The sequence below is a fragment of the Pongo abelii genome, chromosome 17, assembly GCF_028885655.2.
Source record: "Pongo abelii isolate AG06213 chromosome 17, NHGRI_mPonAbe1-v2.0_pri, whole genome shotgun sequence".
Lineage (NCBI taxonomy): Eukaryota > Metazoa > Chordata > Mammalia > Primates > Hominidae > Pongo > Pongo abelii.
Window position 1 is genome coordinate 55973921 of NC_072002.2, and position 17731 is coordinate 55991651.

Consider the following 17731-nt stretch of genomic DNA (forward strand, 5'->3'; position numbering starts at 1 on the left):
CCAGACACCCATTCCTGCAAAGAAGCAAGAAGTTATTTATGGCACTGGTTATTTCTAGGAAAACTTGTACAGCCACCGTATACCAACCGCAAGAGAGTGGGAAAGAGAAAGAGAAGAGAGTGAGAGAGAATACAAGCTAGAGAGTACAGCACTTCATTGTCAAAGTTACTGATTTGCACACACCTCAGGGAGGCAGCTAGGCACCTCCGATTTTCTCAGAAGAGGCAAGAAGATATTGAGAAGGGTATGTACCTTCTTGGAGAATTCTTCATACAAAAATATTTTGGCCACATTAGAACAAGCATGGAATATCACTGCCTACAATGAGATGATGTTAGTTGGTTCCAGTAGATTCTGAAAGTTTGCTGAGGGGAAAATAACTTTAAATGTTAGCTGAAATAAGCAATTCTAAGTCCTTTTTTATTGTGACTCTTACTCAGAATGCTAAAAAATTATGCTTCTATTTCTATTTCAGTGGTGCAGGTCTTTCCTCTCTGACTTCCACCATTCATGAGATATTTCTACATGAATCAGCTAATCTAGGAATAAAAAAGAAGAATAGCGAGACAAACAAGAGACTTAAGCTGTGTAGCCTATCACTAATTAAAAAAAAACATTTCCACTCAATAATAAATCTTTAGATGTTAAATGAAAATGATCTCAAAGATCAAAATGTGAATAAGTAGGGTAAAGTAGAATGATTGGAATAATAGAAGTTGACTGTTGGCTCTTTTATTTCTATTATTTTGTTCACTTCTAAGTGTGGCTACTTAAATTCAGTAGTATGAATTCCAGTTAAACAAGGCCACCAGCCTAAATGAAGGGGTGAATGAATGCACAAATGAATGTATTGCATGTAACTTATACCAATGCTCTATTTGCATTAGCTAGTCAATTTAGGAAATGTGATACTTAAAACCTGAAGTTTTCTTATCCCTGTCTTAGACTGTTCAGTCATCCCTCTCACAGGTGACATGTCAGTTGGCACTTGGTGGTGTGCAGGCTGAGACATCATGCAATTCCATACAACATTCAGCAATGGTGTTTTGAGGCCAAAATGTCCCCCACAGACTATTATCACTCACAAGTCTCGGTTTGGGCTGTTTTGATTTTCACTTTATATTCTACCCACCAAATAACTTCTGGTAAGAGGATTCATCTGCCATTCAAAACATTAGACGCTGGTCTGGATAGCATCATTTTTCTCACTTTGAATACAAGTGCTTGATGAGTAATGGTGTTGCTACCTTCCAACACACTGGAGAAGAATAGGCTCCTCTGGAAGCAATTAATAATCCTGGTGGTCAGTAGGTGAGCTATAGTTCCTGTTCTCAGGCCTCTAATTCAACAATATGACCAAACATACCTGTTCTGTAGAGTTTTCAATCTACTGCATGCTTAAAAGAGAACAGCCCAGTGAAGGAGTATTTAATGACCTCCCCAGCTGATGAATCTCCAAATTTTCAATTTGACATTTGAGCAAAGTCACATTTGTACTCTGAAAATTTTTCCAGGTCCAGATTCTAGTTCATAGGTCAGTGAATCAGCTTTATTGGGTCTCAAATCTCTCTTGTACTTTCCTGCTTCTCCAAACACTCTATAATCATTAGAATCACATAGTGACACCATATACTTTATGGACAACAAATGAAAGGAGCTATCTATAGCAAGTTGCTAAACTATTTCTCTCAATCTCCCAATTTGACATCCAGAGGATTGAGGTGTTGTAGGACAGGTGCCACTGGCCAGATAATTATTAGAGTTTAATTAATTTATTTCTAAGCCAGCTGCCACATCCTCCTTCATTGGTCAGTATTTTAAATTTCCTTTAAATTCCTCCTGCCTTAAGCAGCAATAACAGGGATTTACGGAAATAAAAATTAATGTTTAACTAGGAAAGATATAAGATTTGTTTGTTTGTTTGTTTGTTTTCCTAATGGAAACACAAGACAAAAGCCCTTTGTATTTTTTTATGTTATGACTCATTATCTTTCCATTTTTAAAATATGAGCATCAAGTGCATCTAGGATTCTAGTTTATTTTACAGTTCTAGCAGTTCTCCCACCTGGACAATATACTTCTGTCCCAATTTTAATGGAGAAAACATCAAGATGATCTTCAGTAATTAGCCAATGCATATGGATGATTTGAGAATATTACCACCTTTTCTCACATAGTAATAGTTCTTTCCAGGAAGTGTGATACTAGTAACAAGCCCTGATAGCCTAGGTGGATGGACATTGCACCTAAGAGGATTCATGACTAACAGTATCATGGCCCACACACCTCAATTAAGAAAATAAGCCAAAAATACCCACCACAGAGAGTGGTCTGAATCTAACGCTGACACCCTCCACTGCAGGTTGCAATGACTTTGCTGCTTGATGGGGAATCATCCAGGCTTCTCTTGATTTGGCTCCTGCCTCCACTCTGGTCTTACAGCTCAAGGTTTCTCAGTCCTACCTCTGTGTGCTAACATCACCAAACTGCACATAACCCACTGCTCCTCCAACATCCCTAAACAACCCTACCCTGTACCCTCACATATTCCATGCTACTTCTCACATCTCTGCTGTGTTGAGCTGTCTCTTCAGTCTGGAATGTTCCAAGTGTGTTTTATTTAGGTAGTGATAATGCACACTGTGTGTGTTGTAATTTACAGTCCCTTACTAAACAAAATGAACGGAACACCATGAGGTTTGCATTAAGAAACACTGAAGGCCTATTTTTTTAATATAAAATTCAAGTTTCCATATCATATGGATTTATAATTCAAGAAGTAAACCTTTAATAAAAGGTTTCTTGAATATAAAATTCAAAATGAGTTTTCTCAACTCATAGCTTTTTAGAAAGATTTGTTTGAAAGTACCAAAAAAAAAAAACTCAACTGGAAGATTATTAAAAAATTATTTCTTCTGTCTAATCAATGCATTTAATAGGCAAATTGAAAAACACAGAACCAAAAGCCATAGACTGTGCCCTCAAAAAGCTTAGTCTAGCTGAGATTAAATTCCCATTAATTGTCACATTATAAAATGGCAAACTTGAAGTGCCAAATGGATGACAGGTAAACAATGAGTGCAACTGGAAGAAATAGAAAAGAATTTAGGCATTCCTTAATGGAGGAACAGCATCCTCACAGATGAGGAAGTGTTCCCCTGGTAGCCTTTTTGAAAGGAGTGTGGATGGGTTAATGAATTTAGGACGCGTCATTCAATCTAATGACGGATTAGAGGGATTGTGTTGGGAAATGGTGACGGTAAGTTTGAAAAGAAGAAACGTGATTGTCCTAGTTTATTTCATGCAGTGTTTCCTCATATTTTTCTATAAAATAAGACAGTACACACTTAAGGTGATTTGTAATTCCACTTTTGTCCAGCTTTGGCCTCAAAGTGCACCTTCTCACCAGTATGTGATTGCTTAGGCGTGTAACAACTGCATATTCATTAGCTGATGACTCTGCTGCATCTGACCATCTCTAAGGGTTAAGTTCATTATTACTAAGCAACCTGAAGGGCTTAGCAGTCACAGCATAACAATTCGTGGAGGACGGAATAGCAACAACTTTTGCCCTTTGCATTTTTTCTTCTCTGTTTACGGGTTAGTTAAACTTACCATTAGTTTCCCCAAATTAATGCGCCTTCTAAGGGTACACTGAGACCAGCCATTTATTTCAAGTCCAGTTCTTTTTTTGTTGGCCACCCCATCTTATTACCCAGCTTTCTAAATTTCCAGGATAACATAAAACAAATATACATCAGAAACACAAACACTCAGCTATACGTACATAGAGGAAAAAGAATCTTAGGTGAAGACTTTTGGTTACTGTTTGAAGAAACTTAACTTAGAATCAGGAGCCCTCTATGAGCTAAATGTACTTTAAATTAAAGTCAATAAAATGCAGTGTACTTTTCTGCAAATATTGACAACTAGTAATCTTTAGCCACATCCAAAATATGGACTGAATACAGAACCAGTGAAAGTGAGTCAGCACCCGTGGCCTGATGTTCATAATCTGAATTATGGCTTAAATTTATAACTTTATATTTCCTAATGTGACAAAGAACAGGAAACTAACATCTGTAAGGTTATATACTATTACTTAGTATCCAAAATAAAAATGGTCTTAGTTTTAATGCTACTCTTTTTTTTGCTCTGAGATCCTTTTAAAATATTATATCATATTTCAAGGTACTATATTTAAATTATTTTCTTAAAGTTTATAACAATTGGGCACAGAGATGTGACTCTTAGAATTTTCTTTCCACTATCCCATTTTCCGTTTTCCAGGAGTACTTCACATCTGCTCCTTAAGATTCCTTTTCAGTACACACTTGAAAGACGTTCTTGAACTTGTCCACAGCTATTTCTAATTTGTCTGATCTTCATCAGTCAGTTTAAAGGAGCACAAGATGTCATCTGCCTCATCCGTCACTGTGTGTGTGTGTTAATGTATTTATCTGATTCACTTCCCCCGAGTCGTCTAAGTTTGATGCAGTTCTGAATCTTTCCCATCTCCTAATTTATTTCAGTCACTCCTCGGGTGTACTGGAGCTGAATTTTTCAGGTAGACTCATCTGAAAGGATGCCGTGCTCTAGCAATTCTATAAGCAATTATCATCTTAATAGCTTGCAAATCTTGCTTTGTATATTCACTGTTGGTCTACTGCCAGACAGAGGTCCATTTTTCCCTAAGCCCTTGACATAGTATTTTCAGAAGCCTTCACAATGGAGGAGTTGTTTGACTCCTTTTGGATGGTTAGAAATAGTTAATGATGCTGTATCATCATAAGAGGTTGGTATGAACATTTGGTGGTAGTATGACCACAATTTCTACTACTGAAAATTTCAGCTGAACCTCCTGCTGTAGCTGACATGGCATAATGGAATGGTCAAACCTACTACTTTTCAGATAAGGCTAATATGGCTCAATACAGTGTCAAGAGAACCTTCTTCATCACCACCATCATCAAAATCTATAATGATTATAATTACTTCATCAGAATATAACATTTACTGCAGGCTTCTAACACTTAGAGTCTTACATTAGGTTTTATGCATACTAACAGGGGGAGTGATATAATAAGATAAATATCAACATAAAGTAGCAGATGCTGTTTCTCGAATGAATAATACAGATACGGATTCTAGGGCAGTAATGGAACAGTAAGAAAAGACACCAGGACACCAGGGAGCTTTTGGAATACCAGCTGGGCCTGAAAAGACAGGAATGAGTATGCATAGAGAAGATCGGAGAATGACCTGGTCAGTGGTGTGGCAGTCATTCTGTGCTGGGAATAATCTAGGCCAAATCAACTGATATGGAGGGCTCATGGAGAAGAATAATGAAAATTAATACTGTGTACTGAAAAGTCAAGTCACAAAATGTTTTGAATTGTGTGAACTTTTACTTTAGGCTAGAGGAGAAAATGAGAGCCACAGCATTCCAAAGAGGCCCCTTGTCCAAAGACTGCTATTTCCTTGATATGATTGTTTTTCTATCATGTGTCTCATTCAGTCTTTTGTTTATTCATTCAGCAAAGGGTTCTTGAGTGCGCACTATATGCCAGGAATTTCTCTACGTGTCAGACACGCAGCAAGAAACAAAATACAAACTTTATTGTTCATTATGGAGAATATTAGTTTGCTAGGGCTACTATAGCAAGATACCACAGACTGGGTGGCTTAAACAAAAGAAGTGTATTTTTTTTTTTTTTTACATTTCGGGAGACTACAAGTCCAAAGTCAAGGTGATAACTGGATTGATTTGCTCTGAGATTCCTCTCTTTGTCTTGCAGATGGCAACCTTCTTACTGCCTCATCATGATTGTCCTTTCTTACACATGTGCTCCCCTGGCGTGTCTCCATCTTTTAGTAAGTACATCAGTCATATTCAATTAGGGCCCCCTCTAAAAGCCTCATTTTAACTTAGTCACCTCTCTAAAGACCTTTTTTATAAATACTTTTACAGTCTGAATACTGGGGTTTGGGACTTCAACATATGAGGTGTGCAAGTGCATATTTCACCCCACAATGTGGAGCTAACATTCTAGTGGGGAAAACAGATACCCACTGTCATAAAAATGAGCTCCTTGGGGGCCTCTTTGAGGGTTTCCCTATCATACTCACAATTCATGAACCCAGGAGTGGACATAGCTGATGCTCAGCCTGATCTCCCTGTTACCTACACACGTATAACCCCTTTCCCATTTTCCTGGCAACATCCAGGCAAAGGGAAGGGGGCAGCGAGGACCTGTCTCTTCTATGATGTGCCTGTTGTGACTTAAATTCTCCAAATCCTTCTCATAACCTGATTTCTCTTGACAATGATAATGTCAAAGAACCAACACGGTGAGATTTGGCCTTAGATCTGCATACCCCAGGAATGGTCCTGATCAGAAGGCTCAAATAAGAATATAATAAGAAACAAAAATGCTTGGAAAAGAGATATGCTATGTGTAACCTGAATTTTCCAGTCTCAGCAGTCTGTGGGTAAAATAAGGTCACATTAATATTAATAATCAAATTGTGTGGCCTGCAGCCGTGCCTGCAAAACCACAGATTCTCATTCTTCATTCTCCTGGCCTACACCCCAAGGTCTTTGATCATCTCTCAGTTATTTCTGGGAGGCCCCAGGGTGAGTCTCACCTCATGTTTGTTCAAGAATAAGTGCAAATCTGTTCTTTCTCTCTAAGAGCCTTGTAGAAGTCCACTGACTGGGACATTTGGGGGCAGCATTTCTCTAACACCACAACTGATGATATCTTCTGAGAGAGTGCAGCTCCCTACCACTGTGCCTCACTACTCCCTAGTTTCCGCCAGGCTTGGCCAGGCTGTCCCTTAAACTAATACTCCTCTCCAATTTGGCTTGCCCTTCTTCACCTGGATACTCAGGCAATACTGCTATTTTCACCAGTCTCAAATCCTGCTAAAGTGACCCCTGGAAACGGAGAAATGGTGCATTCCAGTCCCTGAATACAACCCCTCAAGCATACCAATTCATGAAAGCAGAAGACCCCACCAAGGGCTAGGCATGGTGGGTCAGGCATAACTTGCTCTCATAACCAAACTTCACTTTGATCCACTGATATTAACCATACCGTTTTCTGTAGGAAAATAAATTTCATCGTTATTCGTGAAGATGAACAGCAATTATCATATCATGTATTCTATCATTTAGACATTGGTTACTTTATTTTCTGCCAAACATTTTGTCAGGATAAAGAAAACAATATTTATTCTAAATATATTTTTATAGAGTCAACATGAGTTTAACCTATTCCAATCATCTAAATTTCTTTCGAGTATCTACTGTGTGCAAGGTATTTTGCAAGAAGAGTTATTGGTATGGGTTGTAGGTGAAACAATCCTCCTTCTTTTTAAAATGTGTTAATGTTTTTTCTGTTTTCTAAGGATTTAGTGGCAATGATACTGCATTTTTTCCTTATACACAAAGGATGACTTTCTTCTTTCATCTCAATGTTGTTAGAATCAAAGATAAATAAAGTGAATAAACTCTACATGAGGATCCAACAAGTCACATGTCTTGATGGCCAGATACAGCAACAGACATCCAATTGATATCACCTATACAGTGGATTTCTTTTTTCTTTTTTCTATTTTTTTTTTGATGTGGACTCTCGCTCTTTCACCCAGGCTGGAGTCCAGTGGCACGATCTTGGCTCACTGAAAACTCTGCCTCCCAGGTTCAAACAATTCTTCTGCCTCAGCCCCCTGGAATAGCTGGGACTACAGGCAGCTGACTAATTTTTGTATTTTTAGTAGAGACGTGTTTTCACCATGTTGGCCAGGCTGGTCTCGAACTCCTGACCTCAGGTGATTTGCCCACCTTGGCCTCCCAAAGTGCTGGGATTACAGGCATGAGCCACCGCACCAAGCCATCACCTATACCATGGATTTCTACTGGGCATAATCTAAGTGGCTCAGTTAACTTTATAAATCAAAGAACTAACTCCTTGCTTTTCACTCTTATCTGAACACATTTGAGATAAAACATCTATTTAATCCACTTCAAACAGGAAAGTCTAATAAAACTTACGAAACCAGTAGGCATCAGGTAGATAATTGACTAACATTCTTTTTTCCACTATGTGCTATGTGTGGCATGGGCAAAAATTTATTTTCCAAATATTCCCCACACGTGGAGTATTAGGCTGATTTCTACGTAAACCCATGTTTGAAGGTTATCTCAAGATATATATTTAATCTCCAAAAATAAATTCCTACAAAAAAAGTTAACACTGGTAAAGTAGAAGTAACCCTAGTAGCCCTCCATTTATAAGAGGAAATTTAGTGTTTCCACAGGGCTTTGCTGGGGAAACTCTCATGAATTGTTTAATAATCCATGCAGTAGTGATTATTATCTCAAATCATCAAAAAATCAATAAGTGTGGTTGATAATAATGATGATAAGAATTTTCTTTTGCACGACTTCAGAATTTACACTATGCTCTACATTCTTTACCTCATTTGAATCTTCCATTCCTGATTGATACATATATAAATATTACAGTAGCCATCTGAGAGTTGTGGGACTGGACCTAGGTTAATTGTTTTATCCAAAATTATTAGATCAACACAGACTCCAAGCCAGGTTTCCTGACTTCTGTTTTCATTTTTTTTTTCTGCACTGTCATCACTGTCCCATTACTAAAAGCTACACTTGTGCAACTCACACACCGCTCATTTTTCCATCCTTTCTCCATTTTCGAATTTTACAGCCATACAGATGTGAATAGTTATTATTGAGATTTTTGTAATACTTTATGTCAGCACCCTTAAACAATAATCTTCTTAACTGTATGCAAAGAAATTTCTACAATAACATACTTTCCCTAATTTCTCTCAAGAAAACTTTTGTTTTGGCCTAAGTTTTATTCTAGACCCTGGGGGTACATGGATAAATACCATGTTACTGAGCTTTGGTGCACAAAATATCTTAAATCTTTAATATTTACAGAAATCTTTATGGCCTACAATTAAATTTACCTTAAGAATGCAAATATGCCACCCACCATAAACTACTGTCAAACTGGTCAAGACACATAACTGGTCAAGTAGTGGACCAAAGGAAAGGCAGGTGGTAATTCGTAAGCAAAAGGGAACACGTGAAATGAGTTGAAACCCTCATTCACCAAGGCTCTCTGACTGGGGGTACTTTCATTACAGTGATGCAGGGAGGTAAAGCCCAGGCACGGCAGCAATCTTGCTGAGCTGAAGCAACAGATAACACCGTTCATGGCTGCTAAAGCAGCTGGAGTTTGCTGGGTAAAGCACCAGAGAAGGGAAGGGGCCCCAAAATTCTGAATGGGGTTTCTTTACGGGTTTCTGGCTGAGGCTGGGCTGGGAATGTATAGGACAAGACTCTGTGAAGGATGTTTTATAGCAGAGACCACCTGCTATTGGGAAAAAACTGAATGAAGATGTCTCATATCACAAAGTGCTGGGAGGCACTGGATTTCTGGTCAAGTCAAGAGTGAAGAGGCCTAACTGAGTGCCTCAGGCCTTCAGTAGGCCATGTGGTAGATAGGGCTAAGAAACATACCCTAAGGTAAGGGCAACACCTTAAGATTAAAGACAAAACCAAAAAAGACCAACCTTAACGATGAATACAATCAAACCTGACATAATCTAAAGGATCCTCTGATAATTTAACTGTCTACTTGAAGAAAGGTTAACTTTCTTTGAAAGCAGAAAATATAATCCAGATTCCAAACAAATTATCCCTCCTTATATCTATGGTACAATCAAAACATTAATAGACATGCAAAGAGGCAGAAAATGAAACACACGATCAAGAAAAAAAAAAAAATCAGTAGAAACACATCCTGATATAACCCACATACTGGAATTACCAGACAAAAACTTTAAGAGCAGCTATTATCAACATGTTCAAAGAATTATAATGAAACATGGTCATCTCAGGTGAATAAGTGGAAAATGGAAAATAAAACAGATGCAGATTCCAGAAATGATAAATACAAATTGTGAAATGAAAAAGCCACTGAATGGATTTAGTGGTGTATTGAAAACTTCAGAAGAAAGGGAATGAAAAACTTAAAGACAGTTCAATAGAAATTATCAAACATAAAAATCAAAGACAACAATATTTTTTAAATAAATTAACAGAGTCTCAGAGATCTGTGAATCAATAGCAAGAGATCTAACTTACATGTAACTGAAGTTGCTGAAGATAGAGAAACAGAATGAGCAGAAAACTATTTGAATAAATAATGGTAAAATTGGTGAAAAACATCAAAATTACAGATCTCTAAAATCTCTGTGAATCCCAAGCAGGATAAACACAAAAAGAACCATACTTAGACACATCAAAATCAAACTGCTGGATACTGGAAATAATCATAAAAGCTGCCAGTGGAAAAAAGACACACTGCAGACAGGAGACCAGCAACACAAAATGATGGCAAACTTATTATCAGAAACAATGAAACCCACAAGACAATGAAATGGCAGCTTTAAAGTGCTTTAAAAACAACACAAAACAGAAGAATCAACCCAGAATTCTCTATCCATTAAAAATAAGGATGAAATAAAGACATCTTCAGATATATAAAAGCTGAAAAATTTTATTGTAAGCATACCTGAATGACAAGTAATGCAATAGAGTTATTCATCCTGAATGCAAATAACATCAGATGGAACTCATATATATAGAAAGTTAGTAAAAGATGGTAAATATGGGAGTAAATATAAAATATTGTCTTTTTTTTGTCAATTTCTTGAAAATACAACTATTTACAGAAAAAGTAGTGTTTTACTGTGGGGTTTATAATGCATGTAGAGGTAAAATATTTGACAATAATAACACAGAACACAGAGTAGGGGGATGGAATAAATTAAATAATACTTCTGTAAGATTTCCACATCTTACTTGAAGTGGTATGGTATTAATTCTAAGTAGACCGTGACAAGTTGAGAAAATGTACTATAATTCTCATCAACCACTTAAAAGACACAGAGGTATAGCTTAAAAGCTTGTAGATAAACAAAAAAGAAATAATATAAAAGATTATATTAAACTAAAAGATGCCAAGAAAAAGACAGAGGGATTACAATAGATTAGTCAAATAGAAAACAAACAGCCAAACAATATCAACAAAGACATGAAATACAGTGGACTAAATCCTCATCTCAGTTATATGGTTAACTGATTTTTGACAAAGTCTCAAAGACAATTCAATGAAGTCTTTTCAACATGTGGTACTGACACAATTTGAAAATACATGTGCCCCCACCCCAACAATAAGAGCATTATGTCACATACAAAAATTAGCTAAAAATGAATTATGGACCTAAAGGTAAAATCCAAAAATATAAAACAATAAATCTTCCATTAAAAAGTCATGAGAGAAAATCCTTGTGATCTTTGTTTTAACAAATTTTTTTTGCTTGAGATACCAAATGCATTATTCATAAAAGAAAATAAACAAATTAGACTTCAACAAAATTCAAAACTTGTCCTCTTTGAAAGACACTATAAAGAAAATGAAAAGATGGACAGCTGCAGTGGCTCACACCTGTAATCCCAGCACTTTGGGGGGCCAAGGTGAGAGGATGGCTTGAGCTCAGGAGTTTGAGACCAGCCTGGGCAACATTGTGAAACCTATCTCCATTTGAAAATAAAATAATAATACAGAAATTAACCAGGCATATTAGTGCAGGCCTGTAGTCCCAACTTCTCAGGAGGCTGAGGTGGATCTCTTGAGCCCAGGAGGTCGAGGCTGCAGTGGGCCAAGATCATGCCATTGTGCTCCAGCCTGGGTGACAGAGCAAGACCCTGTTGAAAGGGAGGGAAGGGAAGGGAAGGGAAGGGAAGGGAAGGGAAGGGAAGGGAAGGGAAGGGAAGGGAAGAAGGGAAGGGAAGGGAAGGGAAGGGAAGGGAAGGGAAGGGAAGGGAAGGGAAGGGAAGGGAAGGGAAGGGGAAGGAAGGAAGGAAAGAAGGGAGGAAGAAGGAAAGAAGGAAAGAAGGAAGGAAAGAAAAAAGAGAAGGGAAGGGAAAGGAAAGGGAGGGAAGGGGGGACAGGAGGGGAGGGGAGAGAAGGGGGAAAAAGGAAGAAAGGAAGGAAGGAAAAGAAGAAAGAAAGAAAAAAGAAAAAAGAGGGAGGGGAAGGAAGGAAGGAAAAGAAGAAAGAAAGAAAGAGAAAGAAAGAAAGAAAAAAGGAAGGAAGGAAGAAAGAAAAAGAAAGAAAGGAAAGAAAGAAAGAAAGAAGAAAGAAGAGGGAGGGAGGAGAAGGAAGGAAGGAAGGAAAAATAGAAAAAGAAGAAAGAGAAAGAGAAAGAAAAAAGAAAGAAAGAAAGAGAAAGAAAGAAAGAAAAAGAAAATACCCAACTAGCCACAACATTCCCTTAAGCCAAATCCTAATCCAAAACCAGTAGATGAAACAGTCTTCTTACTGAAAGATACCATCTAGGGATTGTATAGCTAGAAAGGAGAAGTCAATGCTTGGCTTAAAAGCTTCAAAGGACAGGCTAACTACCTTGTTGGGGCTAATGCAGATGGTCACTTTAAGTTGAAGCCAATGCACATTTACCATTCTGAAAATCCTGTGGCCCTTAGAAATTATGCTAAATCTCCTCTGCTTATACTCTAGAAATGGAACAACGAAGCCTGAAAGACAGCAGATCTGTTTACAGGACGGTTTACTAATATTTGAAGCCTACTGTTGACACCCATTGCTCAGCAAAAAGATTATTTTCAGAACATTACTGTTCATTAACAATGTACCTGGTCACCAAATAGCTCTGATGGAGATGTACAAGGAGATTAATGTTGTTTTTATACCTGCTAATACAACATTTATTCTGTAGCCCATAGATCAAGAGTAATTTTTACTTTCAAGTCTTATTTTTTAGGAAATAAATTTTATAAGGCTATAGCTGCTACAGATAGTGGTTCTTCTGATGGAAATGGGCAAAGTAAACTGAAAGCATCCTGGAAAGGATTCTCCATTCTTAATGGCATTCTAGGTGCCATTAAGAACATTTGTGATTTATGGGAAGAGGTAAAAACATCAACATTAACTGAAGTAAGTTGATAATAATTTTCATGGATGATTTTGAGGGGGCTCAAGACTTCAGTGGAGGAGGTCACTGCGGATATAGTGAAAATAGCAAGAGAACTAGAATTAGAAATAGAACCAGAAGATGTGACTGAATTGCTGCAATCTCATGTTAAAACTTAAATGAATAAGGAGTTGCTTCTTATGGATGAGCAAAGAAAGTGGTTTCTTTAGATGGAGTCTACTCCTTGTGAACATGCTGTGAACATTGCTAAAATCACAGCAAACGATTTACAATATTACATAAGGCAGCAGCAGAGTTTGAGAAGACTAACTCCAATTTTGAAAGAAGTTTTATTGTGACTAAAGTGCTATCAAACAGTGTCACATGCTACAGAGAAATCTTTGGTGAAAAGAAGAGTCAATTGACACAGCAAATTTCATTTTTGTCTTATTTTAAGAAATTTCCGCAGCCACTCCAACCTTTAGCAAACATCATTCTTATCAGTCAGCAACCATCAACAATGAGGCAAGACCCTTCACCAAAAGATTATGACTTGCAGAAGGCTCAGATGATCATAAGCATTTTAGAAATGAACTATTTTAAGTTAAGGTATGTACATTATTGGGGGAGGTATAATGCTATTGCACAATTAATAAACTATGGTATAATATAAAGATAACTTTTATATGCACTGGGAAACCAAACTATTTATGTGACCTACCTTATTGTGATGATATCCACTTTATTATGGTCATCTGGAACGGAACCCACAATATCTCTAAGATATTCCTGTTCTACTCAGCAATAAAAATAAATGAACTATTTATACACACAATAACATGAATGAATCTCAAAATAATCATGCAGAGTGAAAGATAGGCAAAAAAAGTGTATGCTATATAATGCATTTGTAAAAAAATTTCTAGAAAATGCAAACTAATCTCCAGTGACTGGAAGCAGATCAGTGTTTGCATGGTAATGGAACAAGAATGGTACAGAAAAGAGTGGGAGGGAAGAATTATAAGGCCATAAGAAAACTTTTGAGAGTGATAAATTTTTCCAAATCTGGATTGTGGCCATGGTTTCATGGGTATATACATGTATCAAAACATTGAATTGTATACCTTAATATGTGCAATAGCTATACTGCTTGCAAAAGCAGAAATCTAAGCAACAGAAATGTCCATCAACAGTAAGATACATATTTTGTTTTATTAAATTTATTTACATGCAGCAATAAAAATGTGAAAAAAAACCCCAACTACATGCAACAACATGAATGAAACTTCAGAACACACCTAGAGTAAACATAGTAAATCATAGAAGCATGAACAATAACATTATTACAGTTGTCAAAATTGGAAATATAGCAAACTAAATGATATGTTGTTCTGGAACACTTCCAAATGTTATTAAATAATAAAGAGAAAATCAAAGGAGAAACAACAACCACACAACTCAGAACAGTGGCTCTTCTGGGCAGGTGGAATGGAAATGGAACTAAGGAAGGGCACTCAGAGTGTATCCAAAGGTAATTGTGATGTTTTATTTTTTAAACTGGGTGGTGACCAACCTGGGTGTTCCTTGGATTGTTATTCTTTATGCTGTAGAAATGGTTTGTATATATCCATTTTTATCTACTCAGTATTTAATGAAATATGTTAGGAAGCCTTAGAACACAAACACTGCATTCAAAAGGTAGACATTGTCAGATGAAAAAAACCAAGCATGGCCGAGCATATACTGCCTAGAAAAGGTGAACTGAAAAATATAAAGACTAAAGAGGTTGGAAGTACAAGAATAGGGGGAGAAATCATGGAAAAAATAAGCATAAGAAAGCTGGTGTGGCTACATTTCTACCAGTTAAAGTAGACTTCAAGAGTATCATCAACAAGGAGAAACATTTCACAGTAATCAGAGTCAACACGACAAAGTTATGAGAAATGAGTGAAATAATTATCTGCAAACGCCAGGGCAGACTGACTAAATAGTGGGGACCCTGAATGGGAGTATATTCTTTGGTATCTCTGAAGTGGTGGCATGATAGGACTTTGGTTCTTTTCAACTTCATGGACCCTCATTTCAGTTCTGAATTCCCTTCTAGAATTATTTTACTTTCTATTCATAGACTTCTATCATTTCCAAAGAGAGTGAGAAGAACAAGAGAAAATCATGAACAGCAATAACAGGACAAAAACGGCAAGAAATAAAAAGTAGGGTTATTAATAAAGCAATCAATGTTACAGCTACTAACATTAATAATTCAAAATGATACCTTAATATTTTCTCAAATTCTAAAGACAAGTTGTTTAGGCTATAAACTTTTTATTTGTGGCTCTATTTGCAACTTGCTTTTTTGCTTAGTTATGTTTTCTCTATTTGACTCTGTTTGCACTTAAATCAGAAATACAAATATTGAACTTAAAAATAAATTGATACATGGTTGAGCCCATGTGTGATCAGAAAAATCGAAATCATTTTTCTTTTCAGACAAAAGTATTAAAATGAATTGCCATCCTGACTAACTGGAGACATTACAGTGACATGAGTAATATTCCAAGTCGCTGCAAAAGGCTGCAGTGTTTGCTGATTACTCTACGGTAAGTGTGTCAGAAACAAAGCTTTGGGACAGATTTCATTTTCTAAAATTATTTGCACTGAGGAGGAGAAGTGGGCATCTTGATGACTGTGAAAGAATAAACAAAACAAAATAACTCAAGCATCTGACACAGGTTGGAGACCAGCACAAACTACCAACTTTACTGGCCCCTGTCTACCCAGTCTTCTCTCTTAATTTACTTGTTGATTTATACCATAAATGGATTTATTCCCTTTTTTCCCCAGCTTGTACTTCAGTTGTTCAGAGTTGGAATATGTTTGCTAGTTCCTACTCCTTCAGGTAGGAGCTGCAGATTCACTTTGCCTGGGGTTGATCACAGAGGGGTCTCTGTATCCACAGGAATCTCCTTTCTTCAAGCTTTTATGACTGTGACAATCTGAAGGACTAGAGGCTACAGAGAGGTTGATTACAGCTGGGGATGTTAGCAAAACATTAACATTATTTCTAGAGTGAAAATATATTTATTCAGGCAGTGCATAACCATTGTTTAAATATTTTCTGACAGGTGAGGTATATAGGTTTGTGTGTATTTGTGTGATTTGCATAAACCACACACAAAAATTCATCACATAATTTAATGTTAGTACACACATGTGCTCACATATGGAGAGGAAGTTTAGCAATATAAATATTTTCACCATTCATCATTTCAACAAACACTGATTCATTAAATATTTATTGAGCCTCTATAATATACTAAGCTACGAATTAGATGCTATGGGAGCTACGAAGATGAATTAGTCATAGACTGTCCCCTAAGCAGCTTATTACCCAGGGTCAGAGACATACCAAAGACTCAAAACTTTATTTCCAAATACAAAGTGATATATTCGATGAGAAGACAAATTAAAAAATGCCAAGGGAGCCTTAGAAGGGGAAAACTAACTCTGCAAGTGCGGACTGGGTGGAAGAGAAACATCAAATAATGCTTTTAAATGGGCCAGATGACCTGGTCAGATTTTGATAGGGGCATCTGGTGGAGACAAGTTACATTAAGCAAACTTTGTGAACCAGAGTTGTAGAAATAAGAGAGTGGGGTGCATTGTCAAACAATGCATAAGCTTACAAAAAGGAGTCCTGGGATATGAAGTCTGTGATACAGGGGTTGTAGTAAATGTAATGGACAATGGAGAGTCATTCAAGGACTCTGAGTATGAAGATGACATGCACTGAGATGTGAGCTTCTTGTTTCATTTACTTTCAAACATCTCAGTACTCAGTAGAGAGTTATGCTCTTAGCAGATGTCCAGTAAAGAATAATAACATTTATAGTTTCCATTTATTGAGCTCTTATTATGTGCCTGACTCTGTTCTAAATACTTTAGATGTAGAATTTAATTTAATCCTCACTACAACATTATGAGGTTTTTGACATAACTATCTCTGTTTTATAGATGAAGTAATTGCGATACAGTCTTTAAGTTAAAAACTTAACCAAGGTCACACAGCCTGTAGATAACAGAATAAGGACATAAGCCAAAGTCTCAACTAGGTTTCTCTACTCCTTCTCAACAAATAAATATCTATCAAATAAACAAGGGCCTTAATACACTGAAGAATAAAACATTACACTCTTTCATCATATGAATAAATGACAGATGAAAGTAGACACAACCCACTGAACTAAGTTACAGTCTTAGTTGTTACATTCTCAAGGACATAAAAGAGGAACTGTTGGTTTGGGTGAGATTTCTGCTGTTACCAGGAGAACGTGACATGTGGTTTTGTTTTGTCATTGAATCCTACAAAATGTGCAAAGATAGCACCCAGGTGCTACTGCCAGGCAGCAGCCATCAAGAAATGACCACCCATTATGATGTGGCTGCAGCGTGTGTCATCCTGTGCTGGGCACTGTGCAGCTTTGAGTAAGACACGGCAGAATCTGCATGTGACCCTTGTGTGGAAAGGAGAGTAAAACAGAAACCCCAGGGGTCCTCAGGATGCGTGAAATTGCCTCTTCTCCTGAAAGCAGAATCAAAATAATTCCTTACACTAGGATAATAAAATTATTCTGCAATTCGTTGAAGAGTTGGGAGAGGGAAATGAGTAGGCTATAGAGACATTTGA